This window comes from Micropterus salmoides, unplaced genomic scaffold, assembly GCF_014851395.1.
Source record: "Micropterus salmoides isolate LMB-PRFRI ecotype aquatic unplaced genomic scaffold, ASM1485139v1 Ms_hic_scaffold_2, whole genome shotgun sequence".
NCBI classification, from domain to species: Eukaryota; Metazoa; Chordata; class Actinopteri; order Centrarchiformes; family Centrarchidae; genus Micropterus; species Micropterus salmoides.
Window position 1 is genome coordinate 55130783 of NW_024041150.1, and position 16862 is coordinate 55147644.

The 16862-nt window shown below is 41.2% G+C and overlaps 5 non-coding genes across 5 annotated transcripts; all 5 read left to right on the forward strand.

Annotated features, from left to right (window-relative positions):
• Positions 1–1352: 1352 nt before the first annotated feature.
• trnay-gua lies at positions 1353–1441 on the forward strand. The gene is given in 2 exon segments: positions 1353–1389; positions 1406–1441. It is a non-coding gene; the product is annotated as a tRNA-Tyr (tRNA).
• A 2614-nt stretch (positions 1442–4055) lies between these two features.
• trnay-gua lies at positions 4056–4144 on the forward strand. Its single transcript is given in 2 exon segments — positions 4056–4092; positions 4109–4144. It is a non-coding gene; the product is annotated as a tRNA-Tyr (tRNA).
• Positions 4145–5324: 1180 nt separating this feature from the next.
• Positions 5325–5413, forward strand: trnay-gua. Its single transcript is given in 2 exon segments — positions 5325–5361; positions 5378–5413. It is a non-coding gene; the product is annotated as a tRNA-Tyr (tRNA).
• Positions 5414–7218: 1805 nt separating this feature from the next.
• trnay-gua lies at positions 7219–7307 on the forward strand. Its single transcript is given in 2 exon segments — positions 7219–7255; positions 7272–7307. It is a non-coding gene; the product is annotated as a tRNA-Tyr (tRNA).
• A 5994-nt stretch (positions 7308–13301) lies between these two features.
• On the forward strand, positions 13302–13390 carry trnay-gua. The gene is given in 2 exon segments: positions 13302–13338; positions 13355–13390. It is a non-coding gene; the product is annotated as a tRNA-Tyr (tRNA).
• Positions 13391–16862: the final 3472 nt, after the last annotated feature.

Below are 16862 nucleotides of genomic sequence, written 5' to 3' on the forward strand. Positions count from 1 at the left end.
TTTTTAGAAGCTAAGATGGGTTTCTTTGCTTGATATGTTCAGACAAGCTGAGCTTGTCCACATCCAGCGCTAGAAGGTAAAACACAGAGACATGTTCTGCTAATTCCGTGTAGTTCGTCTGCAATTATTTAGAAGCCGAGATGGGTTTCTTTGCTTGAAATGTTCAGACAAGCTTAGCTTGTCCACATCCAGTGCTAGCAGTGAAACGCAGAGACAGAACATGTTCTGCTAATTCTGTGTAGTTCTTCTGATATTTTTTAGAAGCTAAGATGGGTTTCATTGCTTGATATGTTCAGACAAGCTGATTTGTCCACATCCAGCGCTAGCAGGTGAACACAGAGACATGTTCTTCTAATTCTGTGTAGTTCTTCTGCATTATTTCAAGCAGGTAAGTCTGACTTTAGTCAACAATGAACAGTTTTAAACAAGCATTCCACAGTGTGATAAAGGTTTCTGTTATGTCCATGTCCTTGTTATTGGGTGTTCTCAAAAGTGAGGACTGTAGATTCATAATGTCAGAAATCCTAGGTCGCTGGTTCAACTCCGGCTCGAAGGAGGTGCTTTATGTTTGTTCCGACTGACAAAACAAGAAGCCGAGATGGGTTTCATTGCTTGATATGTTCAGACAAGCTTAGCTTGTCCACATCCAGCGCTAGAAGGTAAAACACACAGACAAAGATATGTTATGCCAATTCTGTGTAGTTCTTCTGCAATTATTTAGAAGCCGAGATGGGTTTCTTTGCTTGATATGTTCAGACAAGCTGAGCTTGTCCACATCCAGCTCTAGAAGGTAAAACACAGAGACATGTTCTGCTAATTCCGTGTAGTTCGTCTGCAATTATTTAGAAGCCGAGATGGGTTTCTTTGCTTGATATGTTCAGACAAGCTTAGCTTGTCCACATCCAGTGCTAGCAGGTGAAACACAGAGACAGAAACATGTTCTGCTAATTCTGTGTAGTTCTTCTGATATTTTTTAGAAGCTAAGATGGGTTTCTTTGCTTGATATGTCAGACAAGCTGAGCTTGTCCACATCCAGCGCTAGAAGGTAAAACACAGAGACATGTTCTGCTAATTCCGTGTAGTTCGTCTGCAATTTTTAGAAGCCGAGATGGGTTTCTTTGCTTGAATGTTCAGACAAGCTTAGCTTGTCCACATCCAGTGCTAGCAGGTGAAACGCAGAGACAGAAACATGTTCTGCTAATTCTGTGTAGTTCTTCTGCAATTATTTCAAGCAGGTAAGTCTGACTTTAGTCAACAATGAACCAGTTTTAAACAAGCATTTCCACAGTGTAATAAAGGTTTCTGTTATGTCCATGTCCTTGTTATTGGGTGTTCTCAAAAGTGATGCGTTCCCTTCGATAGCTCAGTTGGTAGAGCGGAGGACTGTAGATTCATAATGTCAGAAATCCTTAGGTCGCTGGTTCAACTCCGGCTCGAAGGAGGTGCTTTATGTTTGTGTCCGACTGACAAAACAAGAAGCCGAGATGGGTTTCATTGCTTGATATGTTCAGACAAGCTTAGCTTGTCCACATCCAGCGCTAGAAGGTAAAACACACAGACAAAGATATGTTATGCCAATTCTGTGTAGTTCTTCTGCAATTATTTAGAAGCCGAGATGGGTTTCTTTGCTTGAAATGTTCAGACAAGCTTAGCTTGTCCACATCCAGTGCTAGCAGGTGAAACGCAGAGAAAGAAACATGTTCTGCTAATTCTGTGTAGTTCTTCTGATATTTTTTAGAAGCTAAGATGGGTTTCTTTGCTTGATATGTTCAGACAAGCTGAGCTTGTCCACATCCAGCGCTAGAAGGTAAAACACAGAGACATGTTCTGCTAATTCCGTGTAGTTCGTCTGCAATTATTTAGAAGCCGAGATGGGTTTCTTTGCTTGAAATGTTCAGACAAGCTTAGCTCGTCCACATCCAGTGCTAGCAGGTGAAACGCAGAGACAGAAACATGTTCTGCTAATTCTGTGTAGTTCTTCTGATATTTTTTAGAAGCTAAGATGGTTTCATTGCTTGATATGTTCAGACAAGCTGAGTTTGTCCACATCCAGCGCTAGCAGGTGAAACAGAGACATGTTCTTCTAATTCTGTGTAGTTCTTCTGCAATTATTTCAAGCAGGTAAGTCTGACTTTAGTCAACAATGAACCAGTTTTAAACAAGCATTTCCACAGTGTAATAAAGGTTTCTGTTATGTCCATGTCCTTGTTATTGGGTGTTCTCAAAAGTGAGGACTGTAGATTCATAATGTCAGAAATCCTTAGATCGCTGGTTCAACTCCGGCTCGAAGGAGGTGCTTTATGTTTGTGTCCGACTGACAAAACAAGAAGCCGAGATGGGTTTCATTGCTTGATATGTTCAGACAAGCTTAGCTTGTCCACATCCAGCGCTAGAAGGTAAAACACAGAGACATGTTCTGCTAATTCCGTGTAGTTCTTCTGCAATTATTTAGAAGCTGAGATGGGTTTCTTTGCTTGATATGTTCAGACAAGCTTAGCTTGTCCACATCCAGCGCTAGAAGGTAAAACACAGAGACATGTTATGCCAATTCTGTGTAGTTCTTCTGCAATTATTTAGAAGCCGAGATGGGTTTCTTTGCTTGAAATGTTCAGACAAGCTTAGCTTGTCCACATCCAGTGCTAGCAGGTGAAACGCAGAGAAAGAAACATGTTCTGCTAATTCTGTGTAGTTCTTCTGATATTTTTTAGAAGCTAAGATGGGTTTCTTTGCTTGATATGTTCAGACAAGCTGAGCTTGTCCACATCCAGCGCTAGAAGGTAAAACACAGAGACATGTTCTGCTAATTCCGTGTAGTTCGTCTGCAATTATTTAGAAGCCGAGATGGGTTTCTTTGCTTGAAATGTTCAGACAAGCTTAGCTTGTCCACATCCAGTGCTAGCAGGTGAAACGCAGAGACAGAACATGTTCTGCTAATTCTGTGTAGTTCTTCTGATATTTTTTAGAAGCTAAGATGGGTTTCTTTGCTTGATATGTTCAGACAAGCTGAGTTTGTCCACATCCAGCGCTAGCAGGTGAAACACAGAGACATGTTCTTCTAATTCTGTGTAGTTCTTCTGCAATTATTTCAAGCAGGTAAGTCTGACTTTAGTCAACAATGAACCAGTTTTAAACAAGCATTTCCACAGTGTGATAAAGGTTTCTGTTATGTCCATGTCCTTGTTATTGGGTGTTCTCAAAAGTGAGGACTGTAGATTCATAATGTCAGAAATCCTTAGGTCGCTGGTTCAACTCCGGCTCGAAGGAGGTGCTTTATGTTTGTGTCCGACTGACAAACAAGAAGCCGAGATGGGTTTCATTGCTTGATATGTTCAGACAAGCTTAGCTTGTCCACATCCAGCGCTAGAAGGTAAAACACAGAGACATGTTCTGCTAATTCCGTGTAGTTCGTCTGCAATTATTTAGAAGCTGAGATGGGTTTCTTTGCTTGATATGTTCAGACAAGCTTAGCTTGTCCACATCCAGCTCTAGAAGGTAAAACACAGAGACATGTTCTGCTAATTCCGTGTAGTTCGTCTGCAATTATTTAGAAGCCGAGATGGGTTTCTTTGCTTGAAATGTTCAGACAAGCTTAGCTTGTCCACATCCAGTGCTAGCAGGTGAAACACAGAGACAGAAACATGTTCTGCTAATTCTGTGTAGTTCTTCTGATATTTTTTAGAAGCTAAGATGGGTTTCTTTGCTTGATATGTTCAGACAAGCTGAGCTTGTCCACATCCAGCTCTAGAAGGTAAACACAGAGACATGTTCTGCTAATTCCGTGTAGTTCGTCTGCAATTATTTAGAAGCCGAGATGGGTTTCTTTGCTTGAAATGTTCAGACAAGCTTAGCTTGTCCACATCCAGTGCTAGCAGGTGAAACGCAGAGACAGAAACATGTTCTGCTAATTCTGTGTAGTTCTTCTGCAATTATTTCAAGCAGGTAAGTCTGACTTTAGTCAACAATGAACCAGTTTTAAACAAGCATTTCCACAGTGTAATAAAGGTTTCTGTTATGTCCATGTCCTTGTTATTGGGTGTTCTCAAAGTGATGCGTTCCCTTCGATAGCTCAGTTGGTAGAGCGGAGGACTGTAGATTCATAATGTCAGAAATCCTTAGGTCGCTGGTTCAACTCCGGCTCGAAGGAGGTGCTTTATGTTTGTGTCCGACTGACAAAACAAGAAGCCGAGATGGGTTTCATTGCTTGATATGTTCAGACAAGCTTAGCTTGTCCACATCCAGCGCTAGAAGGTAAAACACACAGACAAAGATATGTTATGCCAATTCTGTGTAGTTCTTCTGCAATTATTTAGAAGCCGAGATGGGTTTCTTTGCTTGATATGTTCAGACAAGCTTAGCTTGTCCACATCCAGCGCTAGAAGGTAAAACACAGAGACATGTTCTGCTAATTCCGTGTAGTTCGTCTGCAATTATTTAGAAGCCGAGATGGGTTTCTTTGCTTGAAATGTTCAGACAAGCTTAGCTTGTCCACATCCAGTGCTAGCAGGTGAAACGCAGAGACAGAAACATGTTCTGCTAATTCTGTGTAGTTCTTCTGATATTTTTTAGAAGCTAAGATGGGTTTCATTGCTTGATATGTTCAGACAAGCTGAGTTTGTCCACATCCAGCGCTAGCAGGTGAAACACAGAGACATGTTCTGCTAATTCCGTGTAGTTCGTCTGCAATTATTTAGAAGCCGAGATGGGTTTCTTTGCTTGAAATGTTCAGACAAGCTTAGCTTGTCCACATCCAGTGCTAGCAGGTGAAACGCAGAGACAGAAACATGTTCTGCTAATTCTGTGTAGTTCTTCTGATATTTTTTAGAAGCTAAGATGGGTTTCTTTGCTTGATATGTTCAGACAAGCTGAGCTTGTCCACATCCAGCGCTAGAAGGTAAAACACAGAGACATGTTCTGCTAATTCCGTGTAGTTCGTCTGCAATTATTTAGAAGCCGAGATGGGTTTCTTTGCTTGAAATGTTCAGACAAGCTTAGCTTGTCCACATCCAGTGCTAGCAGGTGAAACGCAGAGACAGAAACATGTTCTGCTAATTCTGTGTAGTTCTTCTGATATTTTTTAGAAGCTAAGATGGGTTTCATTGCTTGATATGTTCAGACAAGCTGAGTTTGTCCACATCCAGCGCTAGCAGTGAAACACAGAGACATGTTCTTCTAATTCTGTGTAGTTCTTCTGCAATTATTTCAAGCAGGTAAGTCTGACTTTAGTCAACAATGAACCAGTTTTAAACAAGCATTTCCACAGTGTGATAAAGGTTTCGGTTATGTCCATGTCCTTGTTATTGGGTGTTCTCAAAAGTGATGAGTTCCCTTCGATAGCTCAGTTGGTAGAGCGGAGGACTGTAGATTCATAATGTCAGAAATCCTTAGGTCGCTGGTTCAACTCCGGCTCGAAGGAGGTGCTTTATGTTTGTGTCCGACTGACAAAACAAGAAGCCGAGATGGGTTTCATTGCTTGATATGTTCAGACAAGCTTAGCTTGTCCACATCCAGCGCTAGAAGGTAAAACACACAGACAAAGATATGTTATGCCAATTCTGTGTAGTTCTTCTGCAATTATTTAGAAGCCGAGATGGGTTTCTTTGCTTGAAATGTTCAGACAAGCTTAGCTTGTCCACATCCAGTGCTAGCAGGTGAAACGCAGAGAAAGAAACATGTTCTGCTAATTCTGTGTAGTTCTTCTGATATTTTTTAGAAGCTAAGATGGGTTTCTTTGCTTGATATGTTCAGACAAGCTGAGCTTGTCCACATCCAGTGCTAGAAGGTAAAACACAGAGACATGTTCTGCTAATTCCGTGTAGTTCGTCTGCAATTATTTAGAAGCCGAGATGGGTTTCTTTGCTTGAAATGTTCAGACAAGCTTAGCTTGTCCACATCCAGTGCTAGCAGGTGAAACGCAGAGACAGAAACATGTTCTGCTAATTCTGTGTAGTTCTTCTGCAATTATTTAGAAGCTGAGATGGGTTTCTTTGCTTGATATGTTCAGACAAGCTGAGCTTGTCCACATCCAGCTCTAGAAGGTAAAACACAGAGACATGTTCTTCTAATTCTGTGTAGTTCTTCTGCAATTATTTCAAGCAGGTAAGTCTGACTTTAGTCAACAATGAACCAGTTTTAAACAAGCATTTCCACAGTGTGATAAAGGTTTCTGTTATGTCCATGTCCTTGTTATTGGGTGTTCTCAAAAGTGATGCGTTCCCTTCGACAGCTCAGTTGGTAGAGCGGAGGACTGTAGATTCATAATGTCAGAAATCCTTAGGTCGCTGGTTCAACTCCGGCTCGAAGGAGGTGCTTTATGTTTGTTTCCGACTGACAAAACAAGAAGCCGAGATGGGTTTCATTGCTTGATATGTTCAGACAAGCTTAGCTTGTCCACATCCAGCGCTAGAAGGTAAAACACAGAGACATGTTCTGCTAATTCCGTGTAGTTCTTCTGCAATTATTTAGAAGCTAAGATGGTTTCTTTGCTTGATATGTTCAGACAAGCTGAGCTTGTCCACATCCAGCGCTAGAAGGTAAAACAGAGACATGTTCTGCTAATTCCGTGTAGTTCGTCTGCAATTATTTAGAAGCCGAGATGGGTTTCTTTGCTTGAAATGTTCAGACAAGCTTAGCTTGTCCACATCCAGTCCTAGCAGGTGAAACGCAGAGACAGAAACATGTTCTGCTAATTCTGTGTAGTTCTTCTGATATTTTTTAGAAGCTAAGATGGGTTTCTTTGCTTGATATGTTCAGACAAGCTGAGCTTGTCCACATCCAGCGCTAGAAGGTAAAACACAGAGACATGTTCTGCTAATTCGGTGTAGTTCGTCTGCAATTATTTAGAAGCCGAGATGGGTTTCTTTGCTTGAAATGTTCAGACAAGCTTAGCTTGTCCACATCCAGTGCTAGCAGGTGAAACGCAGAGACAGAAACATGTTCTGCTAATTCTGTGTAGTTCTTCTGATATTTTTTAGAAGCTAAGATGGGTTTCATTGCTTGATATGTTCAGACAAGCTGAGTTTGTCCACATCCAGCGCTAGCAGGTGAAACACAGAGACATGTTCTTCTAATTCTCTGTAGTTCTTCTACAATTATTTCAAGCAGGTAAGTCTGACTTTAGTCAACAATGAACCAGTTTTAAACAAGCATTTCCACAGTGTGATAAAGGTTTATGTTATGTCCATGTCCTTGTTATTGGGTGTTCTCAAAAGTGATGCGTTCCCTTCGATAGCTCAGTTGGTAGAGCGGAGGACTGTAGATTCATAATGTCAGAAATCCTTAGGTCGCTGGTTCAACTCCGGCTCGAAGGAGGTGCTTTATGTTTGTGTCTGACTGACAAAACAAGAAGCCGAGATGGGTTTCATTGCCTGATATGTTCAGACAAGCTTAGCTTGTCCACATCCAGCGCTAGAAGGTAAACACACAGACAAAGATATGTTATGCCAATTCTGTGTAGTTCTTCTGCAATTATTTAGAAGCCGAGATGGGTTTCTTTGCTTGATATGTTCAGACAAGCTCAGCTTGTCCACATCCAGCGCTAGAAGGTAAAACACAGAGACATGTTCTGCTAATTCCGTGTAGTTCGTCTGCAATTATTTAGAAGCCGAGATGGGTTTCATTGCTTGATATGTTCAGACAAGCAGAGCTTGTCCACATCCAGTGCTAGCAGGTGAAACACAGAGAAAGAAACATGTTCTGCTAATTCTGTGTAGTTCTTTTGATATTTTTTAGAAGCTAAGATGGGTTTCTTTGCTTGATATGTTCAGACAAGCTGAGCTTGTCCACATCCAGCGCTAGAAGGTAAAACACAGAGACATGTTCTGCTAATTCCGTGTAGTTCGTCTGCAATTATTTAGAAGCCGAGATGGGTTTCTTTGCTTGAAATGTTCAGACAAGCTTAGCTTGTCCACATCCAGTGCTAGCAGGTGAAACGCAGAGACAGAAACATGTTCTGCTAATTCTGTGTAGTTCTTCTGATATTTTTAGAAGCTAAGATGGGTTTCATTGCTTGATATGTTCAGACAAGCTGAGTTTGTCCACATCCAGCGCTAGCAGGTGAAACACAGAGACATGTTCTTCTAATTCTGTGGAGTTCTTCTGCAATTATTTCAAGCAGGTAAGTCTGACTTTAGTCAACAATGAACCAGTTTTAAACAAGCATTTCCACAGTGTGATAAAGGTTTCTGTTATGTCCATGTCCTTGTTATTGGGTGTTCTCAAAAGTGAGGACTGTAGATTCATAATGTCAGAAATCCTTAGGTCGCTGGTTCAACTCCGGCTCGAAGGAGGTGCTTTATGTTTGTGTCCGACTGACAAAACAAGAAGCCGAGATGGGTTTCATTGCTTGATATGTTCAGACAAGCTGAGCTTGTCCACATCCAGCGCTAGAATGTAAAACACAGAGACATGTTCTGCTAATTCCGTGTAGTTCTTCTGCAATTATTTAGAAGCTGAGATGGGTTTCTTTGCTTGAAATGTTCAGACAAGCTTAGCTTGTCCACATCCAGCGCTAGAAGGTAAAACACACAGACAAAGATATGTTATGCCAATTCTGTGTAGTTCTTCTGCAATTATTTAGAAGCCGAGATGGGTTTCTTTGCTTGATATGTTCAGACAAGCTTAGCTTGTCCACATCCAGCGCTAGAAGGTAAAACACAGAGACATGTTCTGCTAATTCCGTGTAGTTCTTCTGCAATTATTTAGAAGCCGAGATGGGTTTCTTTGCTTGAAATGTTCAGTCAAGCTTAGCTTGTCCACATTCAGTGCTAGCAGGTGAAACGCAGAGACAGAAACATGTTCTGCTAATTCTGTGTAGTTCTTCTGATATTTTTTAGAAGCTAAGATGGGTTTCAGTGCTTGATATGTTCAGACAAGCTGAGTTTGTCTACATCCAGCGCTAGCAGGTGAAACACAGAGACATGTTCTTCTAATTCTGTGTAGTTCTTCTGCAATTATTTCAAGCAGGTAAGTCTGACTTTAGTCAACAATGAACCAGTTTTAAACAAGCATTTCCACAGTGTAATAAAGGTTTCTGTTATGTCCATGTCCTTGTTATTGGGTGTTCTCAAAGTGAGGACTGTAGATTCATAATGTCAGAAATCCTTAGGTCGCTGGTTCAACTCCGGCTCGAAGGAGGTGCTTTATGTTTGTGTCCGACTGACAAAACAAGAAGCCGAGATGGGTTTCATTGCTTGATATGTTCAGACAAGCTTAGCTTGTCCACATCCAGCGCTAGAAGGTAAAACACACAGACAAAGATATGTTATGCCAATTCTGTGTAGTTCTTCTGCAATTATTTAGAAGCCGAGATGGGTTTCTTTGCTTGAAATGTTCAGACAAGCTTAGCTTGTCCACATCCAGTGCTAGCAGGTGAAACGCAGAGAAAGAAACATGTTCTGCTAATTCTGTGTAGTTCTTCTGATATTTTTTAGAAGCTAAGATGGGTTTCTTTGCTTGATATGTTCAGACAAGCTGAGCTTGTCCACATCCAGCGCTAGAAGGTAAAACACAGAGACATGTTCTGCTAATTCCGTGTAGTTCTTCTGCAATTATTTAGAAGCTGAGATGGGTTTCTTTGCTTGATATGTTCAGACAAGCTGAGCTTGTCCACATCCAGCGCTAGAAGGTAAAACACAGAGACATGTTCTGCTAATTCCGTGTAGTTCGTCTGCAATTATTTAGAAGCCGAGATGGGTTTCTTTGCTTGAAATGTTCAGACAAGCTTAGCTTGTCCACATCCAGTGCTAGCAGGTGAAACGCAGAGACAGAAACATGTTCTGCTAATTCTGTGTAGTTCTTCTGATATTTTTTAGAAGCTAAGATGGGTTTCTTTGCTTGATATGTTCAGACAAGCTGAGCTTGTCCACATCCAGCGCTAGAAGGTAAAACACAGAGACATGTTCTGCTAATTCCGTGTAGTTCGTCTGCAATTATTTAGAAGCCGAGATGGGTTTCTTTGCTTGAAATGTTCAGACAAGCTTAGCTTGTCCACATCCAGTGCTAGCAGGTGAAACACAGAGACAGAAACATGTTCTGCTAATTCTGTGTAGTTCTTCTGATATTTTTTAGAAGCTAAGATGGGTTTCATTGCTTGATATGTTCAGACAAGCTGAGTTTGTCCACATCCAGCGCTAGCAGGTGAAACACAGAGACATGTTCTTCTAATTCTGTGTAGTTCTTCTGCAATTATTTCAAGCAGGTAAGTCTGACTTTAGTCAACAATGAACCAGTTTTAAACAAGCATTTCCACAGTGTGATAAAGGTTTATGTTATGTCCATGTCCTTGTTATTGGGTGTTCTCAAAGTGATGCGTTCCCTTCGATAGATCAGTTGGTAGAGCGGAGGACTGTAGATTCATAATGTCAGAAATCCTTAGGTCGCTGGTTCACTCCGGCTCGAAGGAGTTGCTTTATGTTTGTGTCCACCTGACAAAACAAGAAGCCGAGATGGGTTTCATTGCTTGATATGTTCAGACAAGCTTAGCTTGTCCACATCCAGCGCTAGAAGGTAAAACACACAGACAAAGATATGTTATGCCAATTCTGTGTAGTTCTTCTGCAATTATTTAGAAGCCGAGATGGGTTTCTTTGCTTGATATGTTCAGACAAGCTTAGCTTGTCCACATCCAGCGCTAGAAGGTAAAACACAGAGACATGTTCTGCTAATTCCGTGTAGTTCGTCTGCAATTATTTAGAAGCCGAGATGGGTTTCTTTGCTTGAAATGTTCAGACAAGCTTAGCTTGTCCACATCCAGTGCTAGCAGGTGAAACGCAGAGACAGAAACATGTTCTGCTAATTCTGTGTAGTTCTTCTGATATTTTTTAGAAGCTAAGATGGGTTTCTTTGCTTGATATGTTCAGACAAGCTGAGCTTGTCCACATCCAGCTCTAGAAGGTAAAACACAGAGACATGTTCTTCTAATTCTGTGTAGTTCTTCTGCAATTATTTCAAGCAGGTAAGTCTGACTTTAGTCAACAATGAACCAGTTTTAAACAAGCATTTCCACAGTGTGATAAAGGTTTCTGTTATGTCCATGTCCTTGTTATTGGGTGTTCTCAAAAGTGATGCGTTCCCTTCGACAGCTCAGTTGGTAGAGCGGAGGACTGTAGATTCATAATGTCAGAAATCCTTAGGTCGCTGGTTCAACTCCGGCTCGAAGGAGGTGCTTTATGTTTGTTTCCGACTGACAAAACAAGAAGCCGAGATGGGTTTCTTTGCTTGATATGTTCAGACAAGCTTAGCTTGTCCACATCCAGCGCTAGAAGGAAAAACACAGAGACATGTTCTGCTAATTCCGTGTAGTTCCTCTGCAATTATTTAGAAACTAAGATGGGTTTCTTTGCTTGATATGTTCAGACAAGCTGAGCTTGTCCACATCCAGCGCTAGAAGGTAAAACACAGAGACATGTTCTGCTAATTCCGTGTAGTTCGTCTGCAATTATTTAGAAGCCGAGATGGGTTTCTTTGCTTGAAATGTTCAGACAAGCTTAGCTTGTCCACATCCAGTCCTAGCAGGTGAAACGCAGAGACAGAAACATGTTCTGCTAATTCTGTGTAGTTCTTCTGATATTTTTTAGAAGCTAAGATGGGTTTCTTTGCTTGATATGTTCAGACAAGCTGAGCTTGTCCACATCCAGCGCTAGAAGGTAAAACACAGAGACATGTTCTGCTAATTCCATGTAGTTCGTCTGCAATTATTTAGAAGCCGAGATGGGTTTCTTTGCTTGATATGTTCAGACAAGCTCAGCTTGTCCACATCCAGCGCTAGAAGGTAAAACACAGAGACATGTTCTGCTAATTCCGTGTAGTTCGTCTGCAATTATTTAGAAGCCGAGATGGGTTTCATTGCTTGATATGTTCAGACAAGCTGAGCTTGTCCACATCCAGTGCTAGCAGGTGAAACACAGAGAAGAAACATGTTCTGCTAATTCTGTGTAGTTCTTTTGATATTTTTTAGAAGCTAAGATGGGTTTCTTTGCTTGATATGTTCAGACAAGCTGAGCTTGTCCACATCCAGCGCTAGAAGGTAAAACACAGAGACATGTTCTGCTAATTCCGTGTAGTTCGTCTGCAATTATTTAGAAGCCGAGATGGGTTTCTTTGCTTGAAATGTTCAGACAAGCTTAGCTTGTCCACATCCAGTGCTAGCAGGTGAAACGCAGAGACAGAAACATGTTCTGCTAATTCTGTGTAGTTCTTCTGATATTTTTAGAAGCTAAGATGGGTTTCATTGCTTGATATGTTCAGACAAGCTGAGTTTGTCCACATCCAGCGCTAGCAGGTGAAACACAGAGACATGTTCTTCTAATTCTGTGGAGTTCTTCTGCAATTATTTCAAGCAGGTAAGTCTGACTTTAGTCAACAATGAACCAGTTTTAAACAAGCATTTCCACAGTGTGATAAAGGTTTCTGTTATGTCCATGTCCTTGTTATTGGGTGTTCTCAAAAGTGAGGACTGTAGATTCATAATGTCAGAAATCCTTAGGTCGCTGGTTCAACTCCGGCTCGAAGGAGGTGCTTTATGTTTGTGTCCGACTGACAAAACAAGAAGCCGAGATGGGTTTCATTGCTTGATATGTTCAGACAAGCTGAGCTTGTCCACATCCAGCGCTAGAATGTAAAACACAGAGACATGTTCTGCTAATTCCGTGTAGTTCTTCTGCAATTATTTAGAAGCTGAGATGGGTTTCTTTGCTTGAAATGTTCAGACAAGCTTAGCTTGTCCACATCCAGCGCTAGAAGGTAAACACACAGATAAAGATATGTTATGCCAATTCTGTGTAGTTCTTCTGCAATTATTTAGAAGCCGAGATGGGTTTCTTTGCTTGATATGTTCAGACAAGCTTAGCTTGTCCACATCCAGCGCTAGAAGGTAAAACACAGAGACATGTTCTGCTAATTCCGTGTAGTTCTTCTGCAATTATTTAGAAGCCGAGATGGGTTTCTTTGCTTGAAATGTTCAGTCAAGCTTAGCTTGTCCACATTCAGTGCTAGCAGGTGAAACGCAGAGACAGAAACATGTTCTGCTAATTCTGTGTAGTTCTTCTGATATTTTTTAGAAGCTAAGATGGGTTTCAGTGCTTGATATGTTCAGACAAGCTGAGTTGTCTACATCCAGCGCTAGCAGGTGAAACACAGAGACATGTTCTTCTAATTCTGTGTAGTTCTTCTGCAATTATTTCAAGCAGGTAAGTCTGACTTTAGTCAACAATGAACCAGTTTTAAACAAGCATTTCCACAGTGTAATAAAGGTTTCTGTTATGTCCATGTCCTTGTTATTGGATGTTCTCAAAAGTGATGCGTTCCCTTCGATAGCTCAGTTGGTAGAGCGGAGGACTGTAGATTCATAATGTCAGAAATCCTTAGGTCGCTGGTTCAACTCCGGCTCGAAGGAGGTGCTTTATGTTGTGTCCGACTGACAAAACAAGAAGCCGAGATGGGTTTCATTGCTTGATATGTTCAGACAAGCTTAGCTTGTCCACATCCAGCGCTAGAAGGTAAAACACACAGACAAAGATATGTTATGCCAATTCTGTGTAGTTCTTCTGCAATTATTTAGAAGCCGAGATGGGTTTCTTTGCTTGAAATGTTCAGACAAGCTTAGCTTGTCCACATCCAGTGCTAGCAGGTGAAACGCAGAGAAAGAAACATGTTCTGCTAATTCTGTGTAGTTCTTCTGATATTTTTTAGAAGCTAAGATGGGTTTCTTTGCTTGATATGTTCAGACAAGCTGAGCTTGTCCACATCCAGCGCTAGAAGGTAAAACACAGAGACATGTTCTGCTAATTCCGTGTAGTTCTTCTGCAATTATTTAGAAGCTGAGATGGGTTTCTTTGCTTGATATGTTCAGACAAGCTGAGCTTGTCCACATCCAGCGCTAGAAGGTAAAACACAGAGACATGTTCTGCTAATTCCGTGTAGTTCGTCTGCAATTATTTAGAAGCCGAGATGGGTTTCTTTGCTTGAAATGTTCAGACAAGCTTAGCTTGTCCACATCCAGTGCTAGCAGGTGAAACGCAGAGACAGAAACATGTTCTGCTAATTCTGTGTAGTTCTTCTGATATTTTTTAGAAGCTAAGATGGGTTTCTTTGCTTGATATGTTCAGACAAGCTGAGCTTGTCCACATCCAGCGCTAGAAGGTAAAACACAGAGACATGTTCTGCTAATTCCGTGTAGTTCGTCTGCAATTATTTAGAAGCCGAGATGGGTTTCTTTGCTTGAAATGTTCAGACAAGCTTAGCTTGTCCACATCCAGTGCTAGCAGGTGAAACACAGAGACAGAAACATGTTCTGCTAATTCTGTGTAGTTCTTCTGATATTTTTTAGAAGCTAAGATGGGTTTCATTGCTTGATATGTTCAGACAAGCTGAGTTTGTCCACATCCAGCGCTAGCAGTGAAACACAGAGACATGTTCTTCTAATTCTGTGTAGTTCTTCTGCAATTATTTCAAGCAGGTAAGTCTGACTTTAGTCAACAATGAACCAGTTTTAAACAAGCATTTCCACAGTGTGATAAAGGTTTCTGTTATGTCCATGTCCTTGTTATTGGGTGTTCTCAAAGTGAGGACTGTAGATTCATAATGTCAGAAATCCTTAGGTCGCTGGTTCAACTCCGGCTCGAAGGAGGTGCTTTATGTTTGTGTCCGACTGACAAAACAAGAAGCCGAGATGGGTTTCATTGCTTGATATGTTCAGACAAGCTGAGCTTGTCCACATCCAGCGCTAGAATGTAAAACACAGAGACATGTTCTGCTAATTCGTGTAGTTCTTCTGCAATTATTTAGAAGCTGAGATGGGTTTCTTTGCTTGAAATGTTCAGACAAGCTTAGCTTGTCCACATCCAGCGCTAGAAGGTAAAACACACAGACAAAGATATGTTATGCCTTCTGTTGTAGTTCTTCTGCAATTTTTAGAAGCCGAGTGGGTTTCTTTGCTTGATATGTTCAGACAAGCTAGCTTGTCCACATCCAGCGCTAGAAGGTAAAACACAGAGACATGTTCTGCTAATTCCATGTAGTTCGTCTGCAATTATTAGAAGCCGAGATGGGTTTCTTTGCTTGATATGTTCAGACAAGCTCAGCTTGTCCACATCCAGCGCTAGAAGGAAAACACAGAGACATGTTTGCTAATTCCGTGTTAGTTCGTCTGCAATATTTAGAAGCGAGATGGGTTTCATTGCTGATATGTTCAGACAAGCTGAGCTTGTCCACATCCAGTGCTAGCAGGTGAAAACACAGAGAAAGGAAACATGTTCTGCTAATTCTGTGTAGTTCTTTTGATATTTTTTAGAAGCTAAGAGGGTTTCTTTGCTTGATATGTTCAGACAAGCTGAGCTTGTCCACATCCAGCGCTAGAAGGTAAAACACAGAGACATGTTCTGCTAATTCCGTGTAGTTCGTCTGCAATTATTTAGAAAGCCGAGATGGGTTTCTTTGCTTGAATGTTCAGACAAGCTTAGCTTGTCCACATCCAGTGCTAGCAGGTGAAACGCACAGAAACATGTTCTGGCTAATCTGTGTAGTTCTATGATATTTTTAGAAGCTAAGATGGGTTTCATTGCTTGATATGTCAGACAAGCTGAGTTTGTCCACATCCAGCGCTAGCAGGTGAAACACAGAGAATGTTTTCTAATTCTGTGGAGTTCTTCTGCAATTATTCAAGCAGGGTAAGTCTGACTTTAGTCAACAATGAACCAGTTTTAAACAAGCATTTCCACAGTGTGATAAAGGTTTCTGTTATGTCCATGTCCTGTTATTGGGGTTCTCAAAAGTGAGGACTGTAGATCATAATGTCAGAAATCCTTAGGTCGCTGGTTCAAACTCCGGCTCGAAGGAGGTGCTTTATGTTTGTGTCCGACTGACAAAACAAGAAGCCGAGATGGGTTTCATTGCTTGATATGTTCAGACAAGCTGAGCTTGTCCACATCCAGCGCTAGAATGTAAAACAGAGACATGTTCTGCTAATTCCGTGTAGTCTTCTGCAATTATTTAGAAGCTGAGATGGGTTCTTTGCTTGAAATGTTCAGACAAGCTTAGCTTGTCCACATCCAGCGCTAGAAGGTAAAAACACACAGATAAAGATATGTTATGCCAATTCTGTGTAGTCTTCTGCAATTATTTAGAAGCCGAGATGGGTTCTTTGCTTGATATGTTCAGACAAGTAGCTTGTCCACATCCAGCGCTAGAAGGTAAAAACAGAGACATGTTTGCTAATTCCGTGTAGTTCTTCTGCAATTATTTAGAAGCCGAGATGGGTTCTTTGCTTGAAATGTTCAGTCAAGCTTAGCTTGTCCACATTCAGTGCTAGCAGGTGAAACGCAGAGACAGAAACATGTTCTGCTAATTCTGTGTAGTTCTTCTGATATTTTTAGAAGCTAAGAGGGGTTCAGTGCTTGATATGTTCAGACAAGCTGAGTTTGTCTACATCCAGCGCTAGCAGGTGAAACACAGAGACATGTTCTTTAATTCTGTGTGTAGTTCTGCAATTATTTCAAGCAGGTAAGTCTGACTTTAGTCAACAATGAACCAGTTTAAAACAAGCATTTCCACAGTGTAATAAAGGTTTCTGTTATGTCCATGTCCTTGTTATTGGATGTTCTCAAAAGTGATGCGTTCCTTCGAGAGCTCAGTGGTAGAGCGGAGGAATGTAGATCATAATGTCAGAATCCTTAGGTCGCTGGTTCAACTCCGGCTCGAAGGAGGTGCTTTATGTTTGTGTCCGACTGACAAAACAAGAAGCCGAGATGGGTTTCATTGCTTGATATGTTCAGACAAGCTTAGCTTGTCCACATCCAGCGCTAGAAGGTAAAACACACAGACAAAGATATGTTATGCCAATTCTGTGTAGTTCTTCTGCAATTATTTAG